The sequence below is a fragment of the Thermobia domestica genome, chromosome 8, assembly GCF_964235325.1.
Source record: "Thermobia domestica chromosome 8, izTheDome1.hap1.1, whole genome shotgun sequence".
NCBI lineage: Eukaryota > Metazoa > Arthropoda > Insecta > Zygentoma > Lepismatidae > Thermobia > Thermobia domestica.
This window is the reverse complement of record NC_137461.1, coordinates 13,451,004-13,469,459: the sequence shown is the minus strand read 5'-3', so window position 1 is coordinate 13,469,459 and position 18,456 is coordinate 13,451,004. Positions and strand designations below refer to the sequence as shown.

Genomic DNA, 18,456 nt, shown 5'->3' with positions numbered 1-18,456 from the left:
TAGATTGGGGCTGAAGAAACTGTTCATTTTACCCAATCTATCCTGACGACAATATAACAAGCATATGCGAGGAGTGCACACGATTGGAACCATATAACAGCCAGCAAAACGCAGCCAAAACGCAGATGCCTTCCAGAATGCCCTGGTGTCGGAATAGACTTGGAATAATCTGTAGCTGATGAGAAAGGTGCACCCTCACTATCACTGTCCCTGCTACTTGTTGGTCTTAACTTCCTCACATATATGAAGTCACAAGAAGGGGTATATTCAGAACCATTATCTTCAGATAAACATAGATTGGTGGCATCATCACTCGAATCTTTCTCGCCGTCAGCCATCTTTTCACTATGTGGCAAGCCTTTCTCTGGAACGCAGCAGCGCCTCTCGTAGAACAGATGCAGAATGAATTTGACTTAACAACATATCCCCAAACATGGACTTAAAAACTTATTTTCCAAAATTCACACTCCATTCTCAAGGGCGGGTGTGTCATTTAAACAACTTAACGTCGTCTGATTTATTTAACATTTAATACTGGTGTAGACCTGTATTGCAGGATGTTATTCGTGCACTTAACAAATTTTTCCTAAACTTGACTTAACAACTTCTGATTCTGAGTGCGTCAATTATCTTACTAAGTATATTTACTGTATTTCGTTTGAACATTTTAGGAAGTTGAGAACAGTTGTTTCAAATTCTTCTGTCGCCCATAAGCTGCATTATCATTTTATTGAAGTGGAAAACTTGTTCAAGTTATGCTACATGTAAGTAAATCAGAAAATAACAGGCACCAGTATTGTTGATAAATAATGTATTATTATACTTATTCATTTCTCGGCCATGCAGAAATATACTTAGATGTTTGTATCTGTTCATAATTTTTGTTGTATCAATTTTAGCTATAAACATCTTATTAAAAATGTATTTATTTGTCAACAGAATGTTACAACTAAAGTGTTAATGCAAGCGTAGTTATAATAGAAGTAAGTTAATACACTATCATACAATTTACATATTTCCCGTATATTCTATAACCTATTCACCTCAATCGCAAAACCATGATTGAAATTTCCATGTTCAAAATATACGAATAACCTGCTACTTAGTTATGTCCGAGGAATACTAAATTTAATCAAATTTTACCTTATGTTGAAGAGGTGAAGTTATTACAAGTACCACTTTTGGAATAAGAAATGGTGTCCTACGGGGCAAGTACAATTCAAATATATCAATATTGTGGCTGGTAAGAAGATATTATGGTCATCAATAATTTATTCGGCAGTGACAATTAAGCTGAAGCGTAAGTTTAATGTTATTTATTATGATACATTACGCGGTTTTAAAATGTTTCTAATGCATTTCCTATAGCATCAAAACTACCACCGTATGTCGTTGAACAATCATGGAAACAAATCAAGTGAACATATGGAACAATCAAACTGATACGAGCTTAGTCCACATGGGAGTAATCTACAATGTGTGCAAGTTATTTTTTAAGCTCTGTTCTGTAGAAACAATAGAACATTCAGAAGATATGTAAATGAGATTACGTATTTCAAAACATAGGCAATATAATGCTTATTATGAAAGAGAAAAACCTGTCACGATCTGTCACTGTGCCAATTGTACATACAAACATGTTTTACAAAGGAAAAGAAAATGAGTGTTAATAGAAAACATTATGAGATTGACATTGCTTTGGAGAAGTCGATATTACTAAGAAGAAAAAACATTGTTTTGAGAGTCGCTGAAGGGAATTGTGATAATCCAGATGCCATCTAAGTCCACGTTGAGCGCTAGTTCGCCTAGAGGTATGCGGAATGGAGAACGTGTTTAATGAATGAAGGTTAAGTACAAGTAGTAATTAATCCGTAGTTTTCAGGGTCACAGTGATCAATACAAACACGTCCAATGGCGTTTAAGGTCACATTCAGCTTTTATTAGCACACCCAAAGTGAGAAGAATGCATGCAATGAATCATAAAGTCAAATCCACTGCTTCGAGAGTCACAGAGATGAGTAGTCACACTTCTAACACTGTTAAATAAACATTATATCCACATCGGTAACCCGGAAGAAGATTTAACAAATAAAACGCATATGATGACCCAGATTGCTTTCGAATATACCACTGTTCATCGTCTAGTAATGTGTATCTGTCGGTAGACTAAAATCTTGATTATACTTTAGCCCAAGTTTAGACACACGACGGAATGACAGGTGGCCTGAGAATTTACGGGGTCTACGTCGAAGGTGTTGTCAGTCATTATTTATTATATTGATATCTTAATTTGTAAAAGGAACACGTCAAAAAGATTTGTTTATGTATATATGCGTGTATGTGTGTTTTACCACCAGTTGATTTATTTGAATCATTCTTGGTACACGAATGTTATAAAATCTGGAAAAATAGTTGTGAAGTATGACACACATAACTTTACTAGCAGTGGGACTAGAAAGGAGTAAGGCGTAGAAATAGTAAAAAAGAACAGCTATAATGTCAAATCCATAGTATACATGAGTACGGAAGTGAATACATACAATCTCAATGTTGTTATTTCCAAGTTCAGCCCTGATTGTGGGTAAAATAACTCTAGCACCTTCTTGGTAGAGTCGGGATGGAATAACACGTAAAGATACTAAAAACGCCTATTACAGAGTATAATTCATAGTTTTTAGAATCCATAAGTTTTGTACTGATACTCTTCATCGTACTTTCGTGCACTTCATCTTGCATGAGTATGATAGGTGAGGAGGAGTGAATTTAAAATAACAAACACGATCTATATTATGATCTAATACACCATTTTTGTGACTAGGAAAACGACTAAACCATTTGTTAATAATTTCTGTAGCACAGTTCTTATATACAGCAAGATGGAGTTTTACCATGTCTACTTGATTAAAGTTTTTGTTATTTGGTACAAACTTGTATCGAACTTTAAGCCAGAAACAGATTATGCTTCGAATTATTATGACTATAGTTTCAAAGGAAAAACGACTGACGTATTCTCTGTAACTCTGAAATATACATGAAATATAATTAGAAAGGAAGAAAACTTGTGGGGTTTTTAATATTCGTAAAAAGTTTCCTATTTGTGTATAGTCTTGTTTGGACTGTGTAAAAAACATTTTCCTCATTCACAAAAATAATGTGGATTTCAAGATTAAGAAATGCCCTCAGATAAAGTTAATTTTACCCAATGTACTTAGCTTTATTCTCCTCTTTTAAGAACTTTACATTTCTATTATAAGCCCACAATCATTACGTCTAGTGTTGACCGAGTTACAAACTCTACACCGAAAATCACATTAAATGATTTACTTTTGGCATGGTTGTCGGCGTAAACTCCTAAAGCCTAATGAAATTTATGTATTTTTTCTAATCTCCATTAATACGTTATCGTTATCAGTAAGAATATGTTGCCATTAGAGATATTCTGTTTCTCTTTGTTGCAAGTATATCAATTAAATAATATTTCGTTTCAGTAATATTTTAACATTTATAAATATTCGAAGGTATAATGATAAATATTGGAAACAACTCTAATGTGTTACATTTCGTCAGTATTCGCAATTCACATGTTTGAAATAGTTCGAAATTAGTCGTTGTGTTCCATACTAGTTTTAATGCCAGTTCTTCGGACGAGAAAAAATTACGAAAAATACTTTGAGGATAGCTTTATATAATATTTTCTCCTTTACTACACGTCTATGAATTAGCAGCTAATAATTATAATAATAAATGGAAATTTAATAATGCGTTCAGATCGTAAAGATGCTGTTTTCTTTTTAAAAAGGTTAAGAACTGACTGCCTTAGAATACATAAATTATAGAAACCAATGGTGATATGTTTCCAAAATTTACTAACAATTTTATTTTAAATAAGTCAATTAGTTTATCAGTATGGCTGAGTTGTGAATAGAAGAGAAATTAGAATACATTTTAAGTTCTCTAGGGTGCCTTTTAAGAGCGACACCTTTGATAACGGTCAATTTATCCGTCAATGCACTGAATACGAAAGTTAATATTGAGAGCTACACCTACCTAAGTGATATTCCCATTTGGTTCTATACATCCATCTTTATCCTTCCCAGTTAGGATTCTTTGAATTATAGCTTCCGAAAATATGTAATTTCTTTTAGTAAGAGGTTCATATTCGAATAATATCTTAAAACAGAAAATACTTAATTTGTTCCGACTGTTGACCACCTTCCATTTAACTTAGAACAAACATTTAAATATAAATGATAAAGTGTTATTGTATACCATTCAAGAGCAATGCTGACTGTATTAATTATTTCCAAATTATCTTTCTTTGGCCCTGCTTATGAGACAGCGAAGGTTCATTTCAATGTCTAAAAATATATACTTTACCACATCTCTATACAAAATTGAGAAATTTATGAAACAGTAAAAAAGTGTTCTATAAGTTCAGTTAAAAGACTAAAATGTATTACTCTACCCAGCTCACAATTCATCTAATCTTTACCACCAAATCTCTATAACAATCATATCACATTTTCAATGCATAGAAAAGCAGGATATTTTTAAATTATAAAGATGTTTTTATATTTGTTCTCAAAAATTAATCCCAATGCACCAACGTAAGCATATTTTTACATTGTTTTTACAAAAAATAAATTAATATTAATATTAAAGGAAGTGTTTCACTTCGTGGAATATGGTCAAAATTTTTCAAATATAAAAGTACAACCACGATTATATTGAGTTAGGAGTTAATGGAATTTCCACATATTCAAATTATTAATAATTCCATTTTTCTCAAATTTCTATGTGTTTGGTACTGAATTAATAAATCGGTAATGTATGTTTGATTATTTTTAATGTCGAATTCTTTCCATGTAATTCAGGTATTTTTGAAGCTCCTATGTTGTCAGAATATTTTATATTTCTCACACCCTTAATGTAACGATCTACAAACCGCCATCCTTATATACTGTTTTATTGAAAAAATGATATGACTAATCAAATTACACGTTTTTGCCTACAGAAGAAATAAATGGGCTACGATCAAGTAGCTACATTTGTTTGACGTATCAGTTTCCTTTTAGAAAATTTTCAATCTTAAAGTTCAATTAATTTTTTCTGGATAGTAATGATCAAGAAAGTCATAACATATTCGGCAATTAGTGTAAACTAATTAATTCACTGCTGAATACTACGTAACTGAACTAAAAGGATAAAGTTAGTACTTCAATTTTCGGACAGGAATTTATATTTTGAGTCTGTATGCTAAATTCTCATTATTACAAAAGAGCATTGCGTTCGCTTTCGGGAGATCTTAGGTTCGTTACCCATTGCCTGCCGACAATTCTTACTGGGGTTTTCTAGTGTTTTCCTCAGTCCTACCAGGCAAACTACGGGATGATATCTACTAAACAGACTCTGACCGATACCTCCCCAACTCATTTTCATTGTTACTGTTGTTAAATATTCAGTATAAAGTGGCCTCTGAGCTGTTTTTGGTGATCGTGAAATAAATAACTTGTTTTTTCTTTGCAAACTAGTTTAACAATCACAAGCACTTTTTAATAAGGCATTTTCTTTATCGATTACAGTTTCTTTCTATCATTAATATAAAGAAAGTAGGTATCCTAAGAATCCTGTAATAAACTAAATTCAAGGGATCATAGAGTCAGAAAATATATATTACGACAATTCACTGTATGCCATCTAAATATCACACGTTATCTAAATCATGTTTAGAATAAAACATATGTGATAGTTAACAATTAATAATAATATAATATTATAATAAAATATAATAATATAATAGTGTGTTTGTTTTAGCAACTGCGTTATAAAACAGTACATGTACTGCTTTTCGAAATGAAACACGAGCACGATTCCTATTAGAATCCAATCATGTGACATTCTGCATTATTAAATAAAATGTGTATTAGGAATGAGTTTGTTAACATATTACTCAGTATTACACTAGTACCATTTTCGAACAAAATGAGGTATGAATAAGAAAAATAAAATGTTAGAAAAATAACATACACAACTGTATTACAATTCTACTCAGTTACTATACTACACTAAAGAGAGTTTATTTAACTATTTAAATAACTTTACCTAATTTCTAACCTTGATGCTTCTCTTAAAGATATATGAAATTGATTTCATCTTTAAGTAGTGTCAATACTAAATAAAGCATGGATACAAAAATTAAATAATTTAATATATTTATTGTAGCAAAATATATAACACAACATTTAGTAAATATGTTAGAGATAGCTGATTTTATATCAAATTGATTAAAGTACATTGCATTTAACGATCTTACTTGCAATGAAAGAAAAAAGTTCGGCATTTGTAAATGCAAAATTATATTATAAATAATACAAAAAGTATCTATTTGGTTTTGCATTGAATTCATTGGTGTAAAAGTTTGTGAATATTTTGTTTTGTGAATATTTTACTCATTTTATGAGTACTATGAAATCTAGGCATACATATTGTGTCCTTGTATACACGACTCCAAAAGTACATTACCACCTGCAATTCTCCTTTTCCTGCAATAGCAGGCAACCCAAAAAGCTCGGCGGTTGGGTTGGTTGCGAATTCGAAAGGCGTTGAACAAAACCCCAATTTTGTCACAAATATATCAGTGTGGCAAACTGCAAATAAGGGAATAAAACAAATTGTTAAGAATGACAATTTTATTATTGTGATGGAGTTGGATGACATCAAAAGTTACAAAATGACTTACTTAAGCAGTTCAAACAAGATGAATGGTAAGAAACAGATGTCATAAGAAATCATTTCTCTCTTTCCCCCCGCCCCACCCAAAAAAGAAACTCATAAAAACAAAAAGTTACATAATATAAAAGTTTCATATAAAAGCCTAACAGTACAAAAACAAATATCTACACGAAACGAAAAAGAGACAAACACAGAATAGGGGACACCAGTGGCGTAGCAGACTTGCGGCCTTCGCGTGCAAAATAAAGATACAAGACCCTAGTTGTAAACCCCATTGTTATTATTATTATTATTATTATTATTATTATTATTATTATTATTATTATTATTATTATTAAAAAGTCGTTTCCTTTTCTAAATCTCTAACTCTGCCTCAGAGCATAAATGCATATAGCGATCATGTGTGCACCTTTTGTCAATTAGCGGTCCCAAAGGCCAAAAGGGATGGAAATCTCCAAGGAAGAGAAACAAAAAAACTTTCTTACGTTAAATTCTAGTTCAAAGTTCGAAGTACTTGCTTTTCCACGTGATTTTTTGTTTCTTTCTTCAGGTAACAAAAAAGTTCTAGCTCCTAAGAAATTACATCATATAATATTGCAAATTTGCAAGTGGATGTATTTACATTGCAATGTTTGGTAATAAAGATATTATGATTAGAAAACAATCTTGCAAAAAGTAAGTTTAATTTCTTCATCCATCGCAAGTCTTAGGGGACCTTTATACCTCGCATCCCCACTCCCCGAATATCGATATCGAAAATTTAGAATGATTATATTCATGTCCATATATTTGCGATATCGAATGTTGATATATGATAATATAGATATCGATGATAGCGATATATCGACATACCACAGGCCCAGATTCAGAGAAGTGATGCTTGAAATATACTGGAATCAACAATCAAATTCTAAATAAGTTTTTCATTTCCGTATCCAATGTTGAGGGGGAAGGGTGGGAGTCTACTTAGCTACAGAGGCCATATCAATTGTGTTCTCAACCAGCCATTACACCAGGTATTATCAAAGTGTTAAGTCAGCCATTGTCTGCGAGTTACCCCAGTTCCATTTGAAGTTTGAATTGAAAACCTGAATTACAAAACATCCCAAGTCCACTCTTTTTCTTCGTATTTTTCGTTTTCTGTTTTTTATGTTAGCATCTATGTTTCAGGGATATTCACTTGCATAATACGTAAGTTCAAGTCAAAACTTTAAAAAAAATCAAAATAATTTCAGCTAAAAAGAATAGCATTCCAAGTATAATCTTCTTGTCTTTCTTCTAAAAACAAAAAAAGTACTCCGGTAGACTTCGGATGTTCTGCAATTCAGATCTTCAATTTTATTTACAGTCTTTAACCATCTTTAACTCGCAGGCTCCTTGCTTTCATAAAAAGCATTTATTGTGTAGATTAAAATCAAAAATGAATTAATCTATATTCTTGGGAACTTACTGTTGCACCAACACACATATATACAGGGTGTAACAAAAATGTACGGCAAAATTTCAGAGGTGGATTCTTTATGGGTAGACAAGCAAAATCGTTCATATGACCATATGTCGGGAAATGTATCATTACAGAGTTACGGCCATTGAGCCGACTAATGGTGGAAATAGTCATATTCTGGTCGCTCCTTAATGTGACTCAATTTAAACCTCAATAACTGAGACCCTAAATAACCTAGGAAGATATTTTTGATATCTATGGATTTCTAAAGGACGATGCTTTCCGCCTATATATATAGGGTGAGTCAAAAGTCCTGGACACCTGCATAAGTTAAAATCGACGGGAAAAGTAAAAAGTGATGATGGAAAAAGAGGTCTAATGAGGGGCTGCAACTTTTGCAGTGTATGTCATTTATGGCCGCCATCTCGAAGTCCGCCATTTTGGATTCAAAGTTTTTTTTAAAATGAGAAAGTGTATGTCACATCAAATAACACTAGCTTGAGCTAAGAAATTTAGTGGTGTAATTTGTTTTTTTCTATCTTGCACAGTTTAGAAGTTATTAATGTTCAAAAGTGGGAAATTACCTTGATACTGACCCAGTTCTCTCTGTTCCAGGTGATCTAAAATAGGTCTGACACGTGAACAGAAGATCGAAATCATCCTTATATCAGTGGAACGCAGCTGACTACAACCGACGGCACTCAGACAGAGAACCGGTATCGCACAGCACGGTGGCTCACGTGATCACCAAATTCCGAGAGACGGGCTCTGTTCAAGATAGAGCACGTAGTGGGCGACCAAAGACTGCCACCAATGACGAAACTGCAACGGCGGTTGTTGCGTCGTTTGTGAAAAGTCCCACACGAAGTACCCGTCCTGTGTCCCTAGCATGTCCAATAAGTCAATCCTCCGTTATCCGGATATTGCACACCAATCAGTGGCATCCTTACAAGCTGCACATGCAACATAAACTGAACGAGGATGACCCTGATCGCCGGTTGGAGTTCTGCATGTAGGCTACTGAACAACACAAACTGGATCCTGCGTTTGTCAAGGGCATACTGTTCAGTGACGAGGCGTATCTCACTTTGAACGGGGAGGTTAATCGACATAATTGTCGACACTGGTGTGAATCAAATCCGATCTGGGTTGACCCGAGTCGAGAACATAGTCAAGCGAAGGTGATGGTTTGGTGTGGCATATGGGACACCCGCATCATTGGGCCCTTTTTCAGTTACAACACCTTAGCTGCACCACAGTATCTGATGCTGTTGCAGGACTTTGTGTTCCCTGCCACACTGAACGCTGACGGCATATTCTCATCTTATTTTCAGCACCATGGACCCCTCCACACTATAGATTTGGGGCCCGTGAATGGTTAGATGAACAACTGACAGGGAAGTGGATTGGTCGCCGAGGTCCCGTGGAGTGCCCGCCCATATCCCCTGTCTTAACGCCCCTTGATTTTTATCTATGGGGACATCTTAAGCAGATGGTGTATGCTGAACCAATCCGTGATTTGAGACACCTGGAGGAACGCATCCAACAAGCCTGTGACCAAACTTCAGGAGACATCTCCTCCGTGTGAGACTCCAGTCAGAGTGGTTGCAGGGACTACAGTTGTGCATTGCACGAAATGGACAACACGCAGAACATGTATTGTAGCATTCAGTATCAAGGTAATTTCTCACCTTTGAACATGAATAACTTCTAAACTGTACTAGATAGGAAAAACAAATTACACCACTAAATTCCTGAGCTCAAGCTAGTGTTATTTGATGGGTCATACACCACCTTCCCATTTAAAAAAAATGACGTGAATCCAAAATGGCGGATTTCAAGATGACGTACACTTCAAAAGTTGCGGCCCCTCATCAAACCTCTGTTCCCATCATTACTTCTTACTTTTCCCGTCGATTTTCACTTATGCAGGTGTCCAAGGACTTTTGACTCACCCTGTATATTTTATGTATGTGTGGGAGTACCACGGTGGACATGGGAGTGTAATTACTTGTTTTTTGTTTGATTTTTGCATCAGCATTTTGGAGATGGCATTCCTTGGGGATACACTCATAAAATGCATATCAGCGGAAAGCTTAATTTTTGCAGAACACGTTGCTACTAAAATTACCTTCCTATCTTAATCAGAGTTTGATATATTGAGGTTTAAATTGAGACAAATTAAGGAGCGACCTGAAAGTGACGATTTCACACCAGTAGTCGGCTCAAAGGCCGTAATTCTGGAACGATGCATTTCCCGACATGTGGTCATCGGAACGTTTTTGCTTGTCTACCAATAAGGAATCCACCCATGAAGTTTTGTCGTACCGTTTAGTTACACCCTCTATATACAAGATCCGTTTTCTTGATTTACGAAATCACTCTTTTTTCCTCAAACAATTTACAAAAAGGGTCTTGAATGAGGTGGTCGCACTAGTAATGACATCCCGTAGCGTCGTTACGTAACACACACAGTATAAATAAAGCTTCAAAACCACAAATTGCAAGTTCTGCCGAAGATAATTCGGTAAGGTGTCTGCTTGTTGAGTGGGCAACCCAGATTCATATCACGGCTGGTTCGGTTTGCTTTTTTTCCCTTTCAAAATACGTGTCTATATGTTTATATTTCTTCTTAATAATTACTTTCTTGCAATCTTAAATTAGTCGGGGTTAAGTAGTCAGAAGATTAAAATACATGTATGACTACTTTATCCGTGTGTGTGTACTCATATATGTATCTTTACATATTTGTTTCTTTTTTGGGTCCGCGGCGGCTCAGTGGTAGAGCGTTCAACTTTGGTGCTTGGGGTCCGGGTTCGATCCCAGTTCCCGACAAGTGAACTTTGTGGTGGACAAACACCGTGTGCGGTGGTTTTCTCGGGGTTCTCCCGCTTTGTTCAGTCCACCATTTCATTCATTACTCATCATCACCGTCTCCTTTAGCCTAACCGGCATAATCATGGGACGTAAAATCCAAAGATTTCATTAGTTTCTTTCTTTCAACTAGTGTTGCCACGAGACCAGACAGAAACCTTTGATACGAGACACAAGACGAGACAGACTACTTGTCCCGTCTCGTTTCCGAGACGAGACGAGACGTCTCTTGAAATGCTTTGTAACGTCTCATATCTCAAAAATGAAAAGACAGTTTTTAAAATTGTTTAAAAATTTATTAACTCGGAATAAATTATTGCCTTCGAAAGTATACCAGCGTTTATTATTTCAAATGAGGACTATCCTAAAAGAGCAAGGAAGACCTAAAGTTATTTTTAAATGATTCTTACAAACAGCTTTCATTTCTATTTTCCAACCGATTCAAGTTTAAATATTTAGTGATACTGTTCCAGATTCAAGTAAAATGTTAAACCATTCTTTGATATCAGTGTTTCAGAATATTTCATTCCGAGGGCTGGTGGTTATATCTATGTATAAAAATCCTTTATAGAAATACAAGTTCTCTTAATGCCAGTTTCATCAGCAACTAACCATTGTTCATGAGTTTTCTCGTCGTTTCGAACAAAGACAGAAACGTGTAGGCCTTTTCCTGTACTGAGTTTAAAAGGATGCTGGTTTGACAATAAAATTTAGTTTCGTTTTATTGTTTTATGATGTTATTTGAACCAAAGTCATTTTTGAAATCAGAAAGTCACATGGACCTTCTTATATTTTGAAGTGGCGCCAGAGGTTTTGAAAAAAAGGATTTCAGAATAAGTGGGGAAGGCTTGCCTTTCGACTGTACCGACGATATTGACAAATATTCCTGTCGTAATAATTCATTACTGGAAACCATTGGCGCCCGAAGAATTTTTAAGGGGGTCATCTCCTTGATTACTATATTACGCCTGATATTTAATATACGTAGTTTGCTATATTACACATATATTTTCGTGAGCAAGGGCGGCCGGGCCCCTTCCCCCTCCCTTCGGGCGCCCGTGGTCGAAACTAAGTAGTCGTTGTTTTAAGCAGTGTTTCTTCCAGACATGTTTTTGGGGTGCTGCCCCCTGGAACTCTAAGAGTACCCCCCACGGGGAGACCAAAATAATACATCTATAATAGAATAATACCAGCAGTACCCCCAGAATCCTAAATATACCCTCCTAGGAACATTTTTTCTGAAAGAAACACTGATTGGAAGATTGTAGTCGTGTTGTGTGTTATGTTGATGACCAAACAAAAGTGGTTAAAAGCTGTAATTTTAACCACTTTGTATAACAGCTCCTTTTTGTGGGCCTCTTCCGCTCTAGTGTTGCCACGAGAGCAGACATTTGTCGTGTCTCGTCTCACGAGACTAGACAGCTTGAAGTCTTCTCTCGTCTCATCTTGTGGAAACACTACTTTCGACCATGTGGGTTACTGCCTCGATCTTGGAAATGTCCTCGAAGGGATTGTGCTATGAATAACAGATTTTATTCGAACTAATTGACTGACTCCGATGCAACATTGTTCCAATTTCGCCTATTCGCAATGTAATGGAATAGACAAACATACGTTTATATGGTTACATGAAGGCGGTCCCGTGTTCGATTCCTGGTGGGGTCACTCGGTCGAAAAATTTAAAAGTTTTTCAGACCAGTCACCTTGCATGAGATTTTCCTTGGTTTTCCACATTGACACCAGGAAGATGCCAGGGTGAAACCTTAGGTTTCAGATCACTTCCTTTCTTCCCCAATCCTTTCTTCCTTCCCTTTCCCCGGAAAGTGTGTTCGCCTAGAGATGTCATCCCTCGAACGTGACGGGTTATATGGTCTCAGATGCCGAAAGCCCAGAAATCTAAATCCTAAATCCTAAATTTACAAAGTTACTTCTGGGAAACATTGTTCTTTCAAAATATATTTCTATATATTGATATTTATTATTATTAATTGCTTTCTTGCATCTTTCCTACATTATTCTAGATTAGTTACCATCGGTTAGTTTAGTCACATTATGTATAGTTAAATACGGTTACGTATGTTTACCGTTTCTTTTCTTTTTTTCAAAATACATTCCTATCTGATCACATGTATTGTTAATAATTTATTTGTTGCATTTTTTAATAATTTATTTCATACACACAACAGATAAAACAACTCGTACATTTTAATTACACAGCAAATAGTTCTTTGACATGGAGGGAAATCTCCTTTGGCTATAGGAGCATATAGTATTACCAATGTGGATTTCCCTCATCCCCCTTGTAATTCGCACATAGTCAACAGATATAGAACATTGTTGAACATTTCTTGAACCACTTCATCACACTCCTGGCCTTGTGACATGGTGCATTATTTTGTCGAAAAATGCCACTACCGTTGGGAAACATGGTCGTCATCAAGGGGTGTACGTAGTCTGCAAGCAGTGTGCAATACGCGTCGGCCGTCATTGTGCGTTGCTCGAGCTATACTAGATACATGCTCACGTGTATGTCCCCCAGAGCATTATTATTATTATTATTGTAATTATTATTATTATTATTATTATTATTATTATTATTATTATTATTATTATTATTATTTTATTATTATTTTATCATTATTATTATTATTATTATTATTATTATTATTATTATTATATTTGAAGTACAATCAAATATCACGACATTAATTATTAGTTTTAATTAACGGAATTGAGCTGAAAATTAAATCTTGATTTCGAAAGATTAAACATTAAGTTTATGCGTTCTGTACCTTTCTAAAGTAATAAATAGTGGAATTTTTTTCAAGGCTGTTTCTGACTGAATACTTCCTTCAAAATAATATTAAAAATTATAGAAAGATTTTCGACACATTCGAGTCGAGTCGAGATTTTTACGAAAAGTCTCGACTCGACTCGTGTCTCGGCTCGGAAGTCGAGAAATAAATTTGTCTTGACTCGTCTCGAATTTTACAAAGTATGTCAACGCGAATTTCAGTCCAGATTCGAGACATGTCTCGACTCGTGCGCATCCCTAAATATTCATATTTTAAATGTGCAATACTACCTCGCGAAAAATGACCCCGAAGTTAATTTACCAAAGTCTACTTTCTTCTTGTTAGATTAGTGATCGTGGTTTAGGATAGATTATGTAAAGTCAGACAAGGTTATGTATGTTTACAATTTCGTTTCTTTCTTTCAAAATGCATTCCTATCTGTTCCCATTTATTATTAATAATTTATTTCTTGTATTTATTAATAACTATCAGAAAAACCCATTATTCGCATGGTGGTTGTATTTGGAAGTCAACGCCTCTATAGTATCACCGTTGATTTCAGCGAGTGCGAAAACTTTGGATTTGACATTAATATCGGCCATTTTGGATTATTTTTACATGTCAGTTATCATCTCCGGTACCCTGACCCTCATCTAAGTGGGGTTAATTTGGAAGTTAATGCAATCGGAGTTTCACCATTGATCTCAGCGACCGCCAAAACTTTGAATTCGACACTAATATCGGTTATCTTCTACTACTTTTACATGTCCCTGTAAACGTCTCCTGAGACTTCCTGGTTCGATTAAAAAAAAAAAAAAAAACGCTTCGTCTTGATCCGGAACCTGGGCCAAGGTACCCAAGATCAAAATTTGGTAACTCTCGGTCCTCTTGTCTGTCTCCAGGCAGCACACAGATACATGCATACAGACAGACAGACACACAAACAAACTTTTTATTTTATTTATATCAGATTAGGTGTATTTCAAACAGTGCTTCTTCCAGAAGTGCTTTTAGGGGTACTGCCCGCCCGGAGCTCTGAGAGTGCCCCCCGGAAGAGGCCAAAATAATACATCTATAATATAATAAAAAATAGAAAGTTATCGATAGTGCCCCCGGAATACGAAGTGTGACCCCCCCGGAACATAGTTTCTGAAAGAAACACTGATTTCAAACACAACAGATAGAACCAACGGCGCCAACTTTCCAAAATGTATGTGGGTGCATATAAATGGCGGGACGAGTTATATGTTTTCAGGGGTCTCGATTTTTTTGATTGATTTCTTTTTAGTTAAAATCTTTTATGTAGGGATGGTATCGAGACGAGACGAGACGAGACTTTGTACAGTCTCGGTCTCGTCTCGGTTGATAAATAACGGTCTCGGTCTCGGTCTCGTCTCGACTAAAAAATCACCGTCTCGGTCTCGGTCTCGTCTCGGTCAACAGATGCTTGTCTCGATCTCGGTCTCGGTCTCGAATACCAAGTCTCGGTCTCGTCTCGAAAGTCTCGAAAGTCTCGAAATAAATAGTGTGAAATTAAAATAGTGAAAATATTATACTCGTATAGTCTGTCGTTTCCGCTTATTTTTTCCTTTCATTTTTGACTTAGAATTATAGTATGTTGTACCTCTTCATAGCTAATTTGCTAGTGCTAATGTTTTCATGCGTGTATTCCAGGATCAATGATCAGTGGATATATCACCCTAAAACCCTAATAGTAACCCATATTTCATTTTCAGCAATAGACTTTGTCTCATATAGCCTCAGAATTGCGTATACAATTAAACTCTATCAAATTAACTCCAGTACTATACAGTAGTTTATTTCCTACCTTTGAATCAGAATTGTTCAATACCTCCTAACGGATAACGCAACACATACCATCACGAATGTATTTTATCGTACCGAAATTGAAACTTTACAATTTCTCATTTATTATTCAATACATTCTGCTTTGACTCATTTTCAAAACAGAATATAACGTTCTTATCTTAACAAATAGGGTAAATTATTACTACAATATACGTATTTTGTTTCAAATTGATGAAATGCTTTATTACCGTTTTACATTTCCTTATTTAATTGACACTTTATAACACGAACGTCCTGAACCTTGTGGTGGGAGCTACTACACTCATCTTTGCTATGTGAGGTCTCGAGTTGGATCACAAAACAAGTTAGATAAAAAGTCCGAAGTTTCGCATAGTTCGCGTCTCATTTTAAGTGCATTCTGTTTCTTATACAAGTTCATAAGATCGTAATGCAATACATAAGCACATATTCAGGGCCGTAACATAGATTAATCTTATTCCTGAGCTCTCAGCGGTGAATGCAATCTTTATTCGAGAAAATTAATCGTGTGTTCATTACGTTGAAATGTTATATTGATTGAAAATTATTTGCGAAACATGGACATACATATTATATAAGTATATAGGTAATTCGAGTTACCTGTATCTGTTTTTTTTCTCACTCGCAAAAACAAGTGATTCTTAATTTTCCAGTTTTATTTTGTACTAGCAGCGTTCACCCCGCTTCGCTGCGGTCACCCCGGAACGCAATAAACTTTGTTACTTAGATAATTTTTACTTTTTCGCTTTCAAGTGATATGATAAAAACCATAGAAGATTGCATTAAATGTTAACATTATATCGCCTGTCATTTATGTTAACCCGCCCCGCTTCGCTGCGGTCACCCCGGAAGTTTTCGCTTTCAAGTGATATGATAAAAACCATAGTAGATTGCAGTAAATGTTAACATTATATCGCCTGTCATTTATGTTAACCCGCCGAGTGACACGGTCATGCGGGTTGCATATAAATACGTTTATTTTTACCTATGATGAACTAACAAAGGATTTGTACGTTATGGACACTTGAATGGTCAATTATCTCAAGACACTGGTAATAAAAAATTAAAGTGATATGATAAAAACCATCTAGGGTCCAAATCCTAATAACCCCCCAAAAATAAAATAAATTGGTTCAGCCGTATTAGCGTGATGAGGTAACAAAGGATTTGTGCGTTCTCTTTTATATATATAGATTAATTTTCGTAGTTTTGCCGCAACATGATGGATTGAATACTCAAAAATATATTTTCGCTCTACGACTTTCATTAAATTTTGGATCCATTTTTACCCTACCTTACCTAGTAAAAGTATACTGTCACTTTTTCGTCGAAATTGAGTTAAGAATGCTTTTTTAATAGACTATGTTCTTTCTAGTGGTGTAATAATATAAGCTTGAAAGCATCCTACTACTTTGTAACTACTTAGTAAGTTTGAAAAACAGTACTATAGGTCTTAGTTGAGGAACCGGTTTTTCGCTTCAGTAAAATTACGAAATTATGACTTGATTTAGTTTACCTCCGAGGTCCAGATATAATAAAATCATCACCATCATCATGATGAACCATTATCAATCCACTGCTGGATGAAGGTCTTTCCAAGTCTTCTCCACGACTATCTAACTTGGGCAATTCTTTTCCAGGTTACTCCTCAGTGGTTCTTGATTTCGTCACACCTTCTTGTATGCGGAGGTTTCCTAGGCTGTTTTTGTCTCGTGGTATCCAGTCTAGAATTGTTTTCATCCGTCGGTCATAATTTCTTCTTGCAATACGTCCGGCACATTTTCCAGCTCATATTAAATTATTTCATTAGCCCCATCAGTATTCATTTCTATATATTTGGACTACAAATAGTTCGAATTCGCTACTTTCGGAGTACAGACACGCTACTTTTTAATCCTCGGATCTGGCAACATGACTGAATGATTTAAATCAACACAATGTGAGGACCCCCATTTGGTCTAGCGGCTAGCACTCTTGATTTCGGTTCGCGTGGTCCCGTGTTCGATTTCCGGTAGGGGTAATGTTGAACGACCGAAGTGGTTCGGATTCCACTATAATCATTAGCTCCACGTCTGCTTTAGCCGCCCTAGCATAACTGTGGGACTTCAAGTGAAACAAAACAAAACAAAAATGAACACTGTGTATTACTAACTATAAGTCCTTGAATAACTGCATATAGCTATATGGTATGGATCGAGTTTGAGGTGGTCGGTGGTCAAACTAAAGGAAGTGAAATGTAATTAGGGTGTAATTAGATGCAACGGAAAAAAGATTATTAAAGTATAATTGACATGATGCAAAAGAATAAATGATAGAAAATTATCTTTCCGATCTCTGTCCGTAAGTAGGTGAAGCGCGAATGAATGGTAAAATCTCACTGAGAACTCACTTTTATTTGCAATAGATATGGTTTGTCTGAAACACTTGTGTGTACAAATGACTGGTACTATAATGAATAAAAATAAAGTGAAATAAGGTGAATAAAAATAAGGTGAAATTCAAGTTTAACATTTTGCCCGCCCCTCCGCCCCTGATAATTTAACGCAATGCGTGCAGGATTTTTGGGACATATCTGCATCAGTATGTACCGTTTCGTTACTAAGGAACACAAATGAAATTACCAAGTTATTCGGAATGTAACTATGGACATCTCAGTGAAACTCACATTCTATCACATGCAAGAAGACAGAAGGAAAAGAAACGAACCAATATCATGCAGACGACTGTTGAACAAAACCAACGTTTGTAAATATTGTTCTAAAA

The 18,456-nt window shown here is 35.4% G+C and overlaps 1 protein-coding gene across 1 annotated transcript in view; it reads left to right on the top strand.

Annotated features, from left to right (window-relative positions):
- The first annotated feature begins 1,677 nt into the window (after positions 1-1,677).
- Positions 1,678-18,456, top strand: part of LOC145691754 (uncharacterized) — a 77,225-nt gene continuing 60,446 nt past the window's right edge. Inside the window, exon 1 of the mRNA XM_081767075.1 lies at positions 1,678-1,811. The gene's annotated coding sequence lies outside the window, so the exon portion shown is untranslated. The remainder of the gene's footprint in view (positions 1,812-18,456) is intronic.